This window comes from Cyprinodon tularosa, unplaced genomic scaffold (assembly GCF_016077235.1).
Source record: "Cyprinodon tularosa strain WSP-4 unplaced genomic scaffold, ASM1607723v1 ctg428, whole genome shotgun sequence".
NCBI lineage: Eukaryota > Metazoa > Chordata > Actinopteri > Cyprinodontiformes > Cyprinodontidae > Cyprinodon > Cyprinodon tularosa.
The window spans coordinates 301,740-311,957 of record NW_024039150.1 but is presented as its reverse complement, the minus strand read 5'-3'; the positions used below and the strand labels follow the sequence as shown (position 1 = coordinate 311,957).

Genomic DNA, 10,218 nt, shown 5'->3' with positions numbered 1-10,218 from the left:
TTCAGTAATTCCATTTAAAAAGTGAAACTTGTATATTATATTCATACATTACATACAAACTCATATATTTCAGATGTTTATTTTGTTTAATTTTGATGATTACAAATGACAACAAATGAAAATCTCAAATTCATCATATCAGAAAATTAGAATATTGTGAAAAGGTTCAAAATTGATGGCCCCTGGTGCCACACTCTAATCAGCTAATTAACTCAAACCACCTGCAAAAGCCTTTAAATGGTCTTTCAGTCTAGTTCTATAGGCTACACAATCATGGGGAAGACTGCTGACTTGACAGTTGTCCAAAAGACGACCATCGACACCTTGCACAAGGAGGGCAAGACACAAAAGGTCATCGCTAAAGAGGCTGGCTGTTCACAGAGCTCAGTGTCCAAGCACATTAATAGAGAGGCGAAGGGAAGGAAAAGATGTGGTCGAAAAAAGTGTACAAGCAAGAGAGATAACCGCACCCTGGAGAGGATTGTGAAACAAAACCCATTCAAAAATGTAGGGGAGATTCACAAAGAGTGGACTGCAGCTGGAGTGAGTGCTTCAAGAACCACCACACACAGACGTATGAAAGACATGGGTTTCTGCTGTCGCATTCCTTGTGTCAAGCCACTCTTGAACCACAGACAGCGTCAGAAGCGTCTTGCCTGGGCTAAAGAGAAACAGGACTGGACTGCTGGTGAGTGGTCCAAAGTCATGTTCTCTGATGAAAGTAAATTTTGCATTTCCTTTGGAAATCAAGGTCCCAGAGTCTGGAGGAAAAGAAGAGAGGCACTTCATCCACGTTGCTTGAAGTCCAGTGTAAAGTTTCCACAGTCAGTGATGGTTTGGGGTGCCATGTCATCTGCTGGTGTTGGTCCATTGTGTTTTCTGAGGTCCAGGGTCAACGCAGCCACATACCAGGAAGTTTTAGAGCACTTCATGCTTCCTGCAGCTGACCAACTTTTTGGAGATGCAGATTTCATTTTCCAACAGGACTTGGCACCTGCACACAGTGCCAAAGCTACCAGTACCTGGTTGAAGGACCATGGTATCCCTGTTCTTAATTGGCCAGCAAACTCTCCTGACCTTAACCCCATAGAAAATCTATGGGGTATTGTGAAGAAGAAGATGCAATACACCAGACCCAACAATTCAGAAGAGCTAAAAGCCACTATTAGAGCAACCTGGGCTATCATAACACCTGAGCAGTGCCACAGACTGATCGACTCCATGCCACGCCGCATTGCTGCAGTAATACAGGCCAAAGGAGGCCCAACTAAATACTGAGTGCTGTACATGCTCATACTTTTCATGTTCATACTTTTCAGTTGGCCAACATTTCTATAAATCCTTTGTTTTTATTGGTCTTCAGTAATATTCTAATTTTCTGATATGATGAATTTGAGATTTTCATTTGTTGTCATTTGTAATCATCAAAATTAAACAAAATAAACATCTGAAATATATGAGTTTGTATGTAATGTATGAATATAATATACAAGTTTCACTTTTTAAATGGAATTACTGAAATCAATCTACTTTTTCATGATATTCTAATTTTATGACCAGCACCTGTAAAGATGCTGAGAAGACTTAAATAAAATAAACTTTATTTGAACAAGAGTAATCTCTTAAATAGACAGTTCTATAATTATTCCCAAGCAATAAAAAAAATAATCTAATAGCAAATCAGCAAGTTCAGCCACATAAAAGAATAGACTTAATCTTGATATATGGGTCTCTCAAAACGATCATGCAAAATAGGGGAACAAAATCCTCCACAGAGATCTGTGTCATCGACCCATGATAGAGATAAATGCTGCTTTTACACAACAAGTAATGAGATTTAAGAGACATATGCTTTGTTTTCTTGCAATAATTAAAATGATATAAAAATCGGTTTTCCTCAGACTTATTCAAATTCGTAAAATAATCAAACTCTTTTAAGTGCAACAAACAAGCAAGAACAGAAATAATCCACAAAGGAGCAAATTTGACCACCTGCATCTGTGTTTGTAGAACAGGAGCTGCGCAGTGCATCAGATGCGGCAATGCAGGCGGCCACATAAGACTGAATATCTGAAAAACATACTGTACAAACTGGGAAAGAATAAGTAATATAATAATATTTAATAGCCCTTCATTATAGCAAGTTTTTAGGCCTCTAGAATAAGAAAACTGTTTATTCTGCACTGTAAAACATATGTAAAATTAGTTTTTAATTTCTTTTATTTTTTTGTTTAAGTAAACATTTTATTCCACTAGTAGAAATTGTGTTTACAGTAACAGTCATTAAAAATGGCCGTTCCCAGTCAAACGCCAGCCGAATGGCAGCCAACTTCCCTGCAGCTCCCAGCAAAATCCCTTCCAACTTCCAGCCACTGGCCTTCTCCCGAGCGTGCATATTTTTTCTCTGACTCCTCCCTTTCACTGAATTACAGGGTCTGACCAGCAGATGATGCTTCTCTTTAGATCCTAATGTCCACAAATCATGACAGAAAGAATATTTTCATACAAAGATTGATGTTTAAAAAGGAATTGTAGGGGACCAGCCAAGGATCCATCAGAAAGTGGGGAAATGTTGAACGGCTACTACTCTACCTACTGAAAGAAAATGCATAAAACCATTCTAAGGAAGATTTTTATTACTTTTTGTTCACTTTTTGGAATTTATTTTTCTGCTGTCTCCAAAAACCAAATGACAGGAAGGAGTTTTCTCAATCTGGCCGAACTGTTTGAACCTTAATGTCAGGCAGAAGTTACCGCGAAAACCAGCAGATTTCTATCCAACAGTAACAGCTAAGGTCAGAATGTAAAGGAAGGTGCAATGGCTGAACCTGTGCAGCCAGTAGTATTTTTTTTTATTATCATAATTTATATTCCTTATTTCTTTATGAACCGAGTAGATAATGTTTTTATATTTCTGTCCCATTCTGTAAAGTATATTCTAATCCCTCCAAAGCACATTAGGAGAAGCTTACCAATGATCTTCTACACTCGCAACAAAAGATCAAAGACAATTTTCACTTTATAAAATAGGCCATAGCGATGAAAAAAAAAAAAAGAAGTTGCAGCTAAACTGAGGCATTGGAGGTTATAAAAAATATCCTGCTTTGTTCTTTTAATGTCCATCTTTCCAGAGGCTCTTAAATCATTGATCCTCACATCCGCTTAGTTGCATTTTTTTCTTTTTCTTCTTTTTTTTTCACAGCTTGCAGCAAATGTGATGGAAATGGATGATGGTCTGTGAAGAGACTTCAGAAAAGAGCTATTATAAAAAAAAAAAGAATAAAAAAAAACAGAAAGAGGGAGACTGCTTTAAAAGCTTGTTTTTGGCTCAAAGTGCAGACTCATAGCTGCACAGGAAGCAAAACGCAGCGATTATCCTCAGGTATGGACTTAAGGGATACATGATTGGAGCCTCACAAAGAATGTGGTAAAATCTTAAACTAAACCACCCCCCCACCCCCCAGCTGCTTCTTATTTATACTGAAATTCAGTTGAAGTGGCTTTCATTTACTAATTATGTGAAAAGGGAATTGGTGGCAGTGCCTGTGTGCGCTGTGCTTTTCATACAGCTATTTGCAAAATATGCAGACTCTTCATTAATTTAATTCTACTTCACAGTTAAGAGAGATAATCACAAAAGATTACTTAACTAAATACACTGAGCTGTGTGTTTATATAGAGGACTAATACAATTAAAGAACAATTAGAATGTGTGTTGGCTATACAGAGTAAAACAATGAACCACACTAACTCTTAAATGTACTTTTTTCATTCAAATTTAAAGTAAATTTTTTTTAAGTTGGGAATTATTTATACCTTACTGTATTTCCCGCACAGAGCAGTGGGAGGTGATTGAATTTTGTGTTCAGTGTAAATAATTCTACTCTTCTCTCGATGTTTTGTTCTGAGTAGGAAGACAGAAAGATCACTGGTGGCAAACTTCCTACTGCTTCCGTTTTCGGTCGAAATATTCAATGACTTTACTATGAATACATCTCAAACTGCAGAGGATCATGAACTCAAGCATCTCTGATGCCAAAGGCATTGGCTAAACCTTTATTCCCAACCTTTTGAGATATAGAGCTGTTTACAACAACTGTTATTAAATGCATGCATCTTTATCAGCATTCTTAAACTGTACGCGTTTTGTTGTTGTTGCTGCTTTTACTTTTTTTTTTATGAATTGCAATTATTGCTGTGGGTCAACATCCAAATCTTTAAGGGTAAAGTGGAGGATTTTCTTTTTCCAAGTGGATCATCAAAATACAGTAAGTGGTCCCCCTAATTATCAATCATTCTGGTGATATGTTTACGTAAAGCCGTCCTACTCGCTCGTCCCCATTCTCACTTACCAGTGGTGAGTCTGACATAATGAAAAAATTGCAAAACTTCTTTTGGAAAGTAAATTTGTATGAGCGATGGAAACAGCAAATTTTAAACAGAGCGTGCACGAGGAGAAATGGGCTTGTGCACGCTCTTGCACGTGTTTAATTGCTGTTCCTTCTCGGGAGCAAGTACAGGGTTGTGCATGTGCATTTTTTGTTTGAAAGTGGAGATGGGTCTTTTCAAAACTACGTGAAAGTCCTCCACTATAAGTATAATAACAAATACACACCAAATAGAGCCATGTTCCATTGACATCGCCATGATTAACAATTAAAAAATAGGTTCCATCATATCTTGAGATCATCTGTAAGAGCAAACAAACAGGCAGGAACTTTAAAGCAGACCATATGTATATAAAAAAATAAAATAGTTTTAAGCCAAAGTTCATTAGAGCCATTGTGTAATGTCTAAAACCTCAAACAAAAAAATAAAAAGACAAAAAAAAAAAAATAATACACATCAATCTCAAGGCACTTTACAGAGACAGTCAATCAGGTCATGAAGTCGGATTGGTAAAAAAAAACCATTTAAACCAGTTGATGTCATGCAGTCATTTACTTTGCAGGATTCACTCCTCCTGGATGAGCGTGTGGCAACAATAGATATTCATCTCCAATTTGTCATAGAGTCTTTAGCAATCCCTCACAGTGAGCATGCATGCAGCGACAGGGGAGAGGAAAACTCTCTTTTAACAGGAAGAAAACTCCAGCAGAAGCAGGCTTAGCGTGAGCGGCCTTCTACTGATGCTGACTGTGTCATGATCAGGCAGGATTTCTAGCCCAAACGCAGAACACACAGACACAGAGAGGCAGGTTAAAAGTCCAATTGTTTATTGGAAAAACCAGACAGGGTTCCTCCTGGGGAGCGGAGGAGACAAAGTAGGTTAGGTTCAGGTACAGGTTCACGGAGTCAGAACGGGCAGGATGGCTCAGGCTTGCTAACCACAACAGGGAACAACAATCCGGCTCAGAGGGAAGCTCTCCCAACAGGGAAGCTCTCCCAACAGACAACAGAAGCCCACAGAAAGGGATCCATGTCGCCCTCTGGAGGGCAAACCTCTGGATCCTAACAGACTGGGGGTTCAAGGAGACAGAAGCAGACATACAAAAGAAACATAGAAGCACTGATACATAAATACTTTTGATGAGAGCAAAGGTAAACTACACTGGAAAAAATAAAAATCTAAATAAGTAATTATTTTCTTAAAATAAGTGAATTTTTTCTTGACTTGAGGAGGTAAGTGAGAAACTTTACCGATGAAAAAAGACAATTTACATTTAAAATAAAATAAGAAACGCTTGCATTGTCTTATTTCAAGTGCATATTATCGAATTATCTTATTTTAAGAGAAAAAAAAAAATACTCATTGCATTGGCAAATCCTCTTATTTACCTACACAAATTAAGGGGAAATACACTTAATTTAAGACATGTGACTTATTTCTAGAAGTTTTTTGCAGTGTAGCTCCATAGGTGGCTCTGTTTAGGAAAGAAACAGTTAAGCAGATGAGCTCTGAGACAGTTTTCATGTCAAAGGGATGAACCTAAAGCTATTTATATGATAGAAACAAGACCAAACATGTATAAACAGGCCCAACTCTATCAACTATAAAAAAGGCGTTGATTGCAGCGACCCGGCTGATATTTTAACTCCAAGACTGTGTCACTGCTAAACAGGAGCAGATGAGATGAAGCTACTGAAAAATATTGCCGAATGGGAGAATGTAGTTAGAATAAAGCAGAATGATTAAAGGTGACCCCAAGTCTTCAAGCAGCCTAAGCCTATAGCAGCATAGTTATAGTGATAGCTCACAATAACCTGGACTATTCTTACTATAAGTTTGATCAAAAAAAGGGAAGTGTCAAGCAAAGTGCTCCATTTAGAACATGCGAAACTGATATATCTGAAATAAGACTGAGCTTGTTTATTTATGCCTTTTAATCAGAGGCTAACTTTAGGGTAATCTACCTGAAAGTGTTTTGTATGGACTTACCAGCTTTTCCTTTACCATAACAGACCGTAGCTAGTGCAGGAATCAACCAAATCAGAGGTCACACTTAGTTTGAGATATGAAGAAAGTATAAAAGTCTTAATCTGAATATTCTAAACATTTTGAACTATAGGCTATAGTTTGTTTAATAGCTATAGCTTATATAAATGGAGTAAGTAAGGAATGCTTTGGGGCTGAAACAATTGATAGAATTAATCCTTAATGGTAATTTTTGAAATAATTTAGTAATCAATTATTCGTTAAATGGTGTATAGAGACTGTAAAACAAGCCTTTAGCTGACAGAGCAACCAACCTTTGAGCACTTATTATACCATAATTTTAAAATATATATATGTAAACATTGTACAATTAAGATAAAAAAAAATGTTTTCGTCTGTCAATATGTTAAATCCAAAGTTTCCTCTGGTTAATTTAGTAAAAATCTTGCTTACAGAACCTTCGGCTATCCAACTTTTAATCAATTAATTGAAAACATAATCGACAGATTAATTGATTTGCAAAATAATTGTTAGTTGCAGCCCCAGAATGCTTTCCTCCTAAATTTCTCCAAATTTTATTTTAAGATACCTTATTGTGCTTACGGTCTCCCAATGCTTTTAATGTGCGGTCCAAAAGAAATGATTTTTGGCCCATATAAATATTTAAATCCGATGGACTGCCTACTTTCAGCTGACAGCACATTAAAGCTGATGCAGTTTGTGCAGGAGAGGGATTTCCTGCTGGATGTCTCCGCTCTGCCTGCATAAACCATGGCCTGGTTCGTGCGCTGAGCTTTCCTGGAATGACACACTTTAAATGAGCTGCGGAACAACCGAGCCGAACCGAACCGAACCAAAGGAGCGCTGGATGCGGAGGGACGCAGATGAGAGCTTCTCATCCCGGTTCCGATCAGTGACCGAGCGGTGAGGAGAAAGGTAGCTCTGCAGGACGGAGCGGGAGGAAGGCGGCGGTTCGGCTGTTTTGTTTGTTTGTTTTTTGGTAAATCCTCAAGCGCTATTTTGAGGCGGTGGGCCAAGTCCCGGGATAGAGGCAGGGGACAGGAGAGGAAGGGGGAGGGACCATCGAGGGGATGAGAGTGGGATGCTGCTGCTGATGCTGCGGGAGGCATCGATTTGAGGACCTCCAGGACTCCAGGCGCACATCTCTGCAGTTCTCCTGCAGGTAAGCAGCTGACCGCCTTCATGCTGACTGCGCTGTAAACCCACTGCAGTGTTTGGATGTGTGGGTTGGAGGGTTTGTTTCTGCCGAGGCTCCGAACTTACAGTTTTTGCTGACATCTTTCTGTCTCCTTTCTCTTCCCAGGGAAAGGAAAAATATATTAGGCATTATTTCCATAAAAAAAATACTTTATGAGAACCAAATAACTGAATGTTGGTGGAGCAGGATTTTCCCAACTGTTGGACTAATTTTACTCATATAATTTAACATATTACAGCATTATTAAAAAGCACCCTGTTGTGCAAAAGTAGGGTTTCTATCCTTTAATGTTGTTCACATTAAGTTAATAGCCATGAACTTTAATGTGTTTTCTAACTAACAGATATTTCTAATGGGGAAAGAAAATAACTCATGATTTTTGACTAATGTCTTAAAGGAGAAGTTCGGTTTTTAACACTTTTAGCCCATTTTCTGTAGTGTCCAGGATGAAATCGAATGATCGACACCAAAATTTTGACAATTGGTCCTGTCTCTGCTTTTTGGCTCATTTAGAATCCACCCCTGGCTGCTTTAGAATGGCTTCCATAGAGCATGTCCGATAATGTCCTTAAAACAACCTTAAACGTTCTTTTTTTTAAATATGCTACTCACCGGGTCGTCAGCGCTGTTCAATGACGTTCCAAAAAAAGTTTCGTAAAGAAAAAACGTTCCTGTAGTGTTTTATTTAGCATTTTGTAAATCCCATTGAGTTCTGTTGGAATAGTCGAGAATCAAGAATCCACCTTTCGTATTCCATTTTCAGAGTTTTTTAAAGTGTTTAACAGAGACGTTAGCACCTCGACGTCGGAGTACACAGAGTGAAGCGAAAAGACTACAACTGTGTAAACAGGCCCCATTTCCATTTCCGGTGGCAGGGGAATATTGACTATTCCAACAGAACTCAATGGGATTTACAAAATGCTAAATAAAACACTACAGGAACGTTTTTTCTTCACAAAACTTTTTTTGGAACGTCATTGAACAGCGCTGACGACCCGGTGAGTAGCATATTTAAAAAAAAGAACGTTTAAGGTTGTTTTAAGGACATTATCGGACATGCTCTATGGAAGCCATTCTAAAGCAGCCAGGGGTGGATTCTAAATGAGCCAAAAAGCAGAGACAGGACCAATTGTCAAAATTTTGGTGTCGATCATTCGATTTCATCTTGGACACTACAGAAAATGGGCTAAAAGTGTTAAAAACCGAACTTCTCCTTTAAACAAACATAAAATCAATTGTTGCTACAAATCTTATATAGAATTGGTCCTGGCCCCTATTATGGCCCCTACACTGAAAACATAATACTAAATACATTTTATATGATAATGTACCTTTGCAAAGAAGTGACAAGAAGCTGTACCTAATTTTTTATTTTTTTTAAAGTTAGGGTATACATGATTTATAAAAAGAAGGTGTCGCACTTTTAGTTACATCTATATTGAGCTAAAAACAGTTTTCATCTACTAGACGAGGTTCTCCAAAGCCATCAGATTTTTTTAGGTTATTGATAAGAGAAAATTAACTATTGCCCTCTTTTTTTGTGCTATTGTTTTGCTCTGAGCTCCCACGAAGACACACTAGCCTCACCCCAACCCCCTTGGTAAAATTAGGTTAGGTCTAGAGATTAGATCTAGAACCAGGTCTAGCACAAAATAAGAGGTCTAGCACAAAATAAGAGGTCTAGAACCACCACTACCAGAGAATAAAACTTTTAACCAGTGAAAGTTTGACACTAGCATTATACCATTTAAGCTAAATAGCACAAAGCTTCTACCATAAAAAGTCTCACTGGGATCAAGGTGTGTTGATGATGGCTTTTAGTCATGCTTTCTTCAAAGCCAGATGGTTGGTGTGCACAGAGACTTTTTTTTCCTGTTTGGAATAAGCTTGAACTGCGATCTCTGCAGGTTTTCCATAAAAAACATTGCTGCTTTTCTAATCAAAGTCGTAGGGAACCGGCTGTTCCAACCGTTGCATTTCCGAATTCTCCCGAGTGGTGCACGACTTTACACGAGTGAATAAAGTGAATGTGATTGGTCGTTTATCAAGGGGGCAGGATTGTTGTGGCCGAAGGTTCACAAGTTTGATTGTGGCCAGTTTGTTGGGAGCATTTTGCTAACCAGTTAACAAATTAGTGCTAGTAGGTTCCCCATGGGAAATTACATTGGGACCAAGTAGCACTAAATTGGTGACTTAGAAAAACGACACTGTCAAGGAACGCTATGGACAGAGGAAACATGCAAGAGGAGGAGAGTTTAGTGTCGGAGGTCGTGGAGGAGTCTCCTCCGTCATACATTTTTTATTTAGAGGAGGAAAGCGGGGATGAAGATGTTGTGGAAGAGGACGCCAGGGCGGCAGAAGCTTGGTTTGGTGTAGAAGGCTTCCAGCCGTCCATGTTTGAGCCCTTGCCTCGTAACGCTGCCAGTTCTGTTAGCTCTACGCCTGCTGAAGACACAGACGTCCATCCCCGTAAACACTGGGACAGAACTCAGTGGGAAAGGAAATGATTCTTATTTCTTATTTCAACCGTTGCGCATATTAGCTGCAACATATGAATCAAGATGCTATGACCAAAAAAAAAATGGTTGACAGATGACCGTTGATATATGATTGGCCTAATTTA

The 10,218-nt window shown here is 38.5% G+C and overlaps 1 protein-coding gene across 1 annotated transcript in view; it reads left to right on the top strand.

The window, feature by feature from the left end:
• The first annotated feature begins 7,078 nt into the window (after positions 1 to 7,078).
• Positions 7,079 to 10,218, top strand: part of bean1 (brain expressed, associated with NEDD4, 1) — a 77,362-nt gene continuing 74,222 nt past the window's right edge. The window contains exon 1 of the mRNA XM_038299386.1: positions 7,079 to 7,559. The gene's annotated coding sequence lies outside the window, so the exon portion shown is untranslated. The remainder of the gene's footprint in view (positions 7,560 to 10,218) is intronic.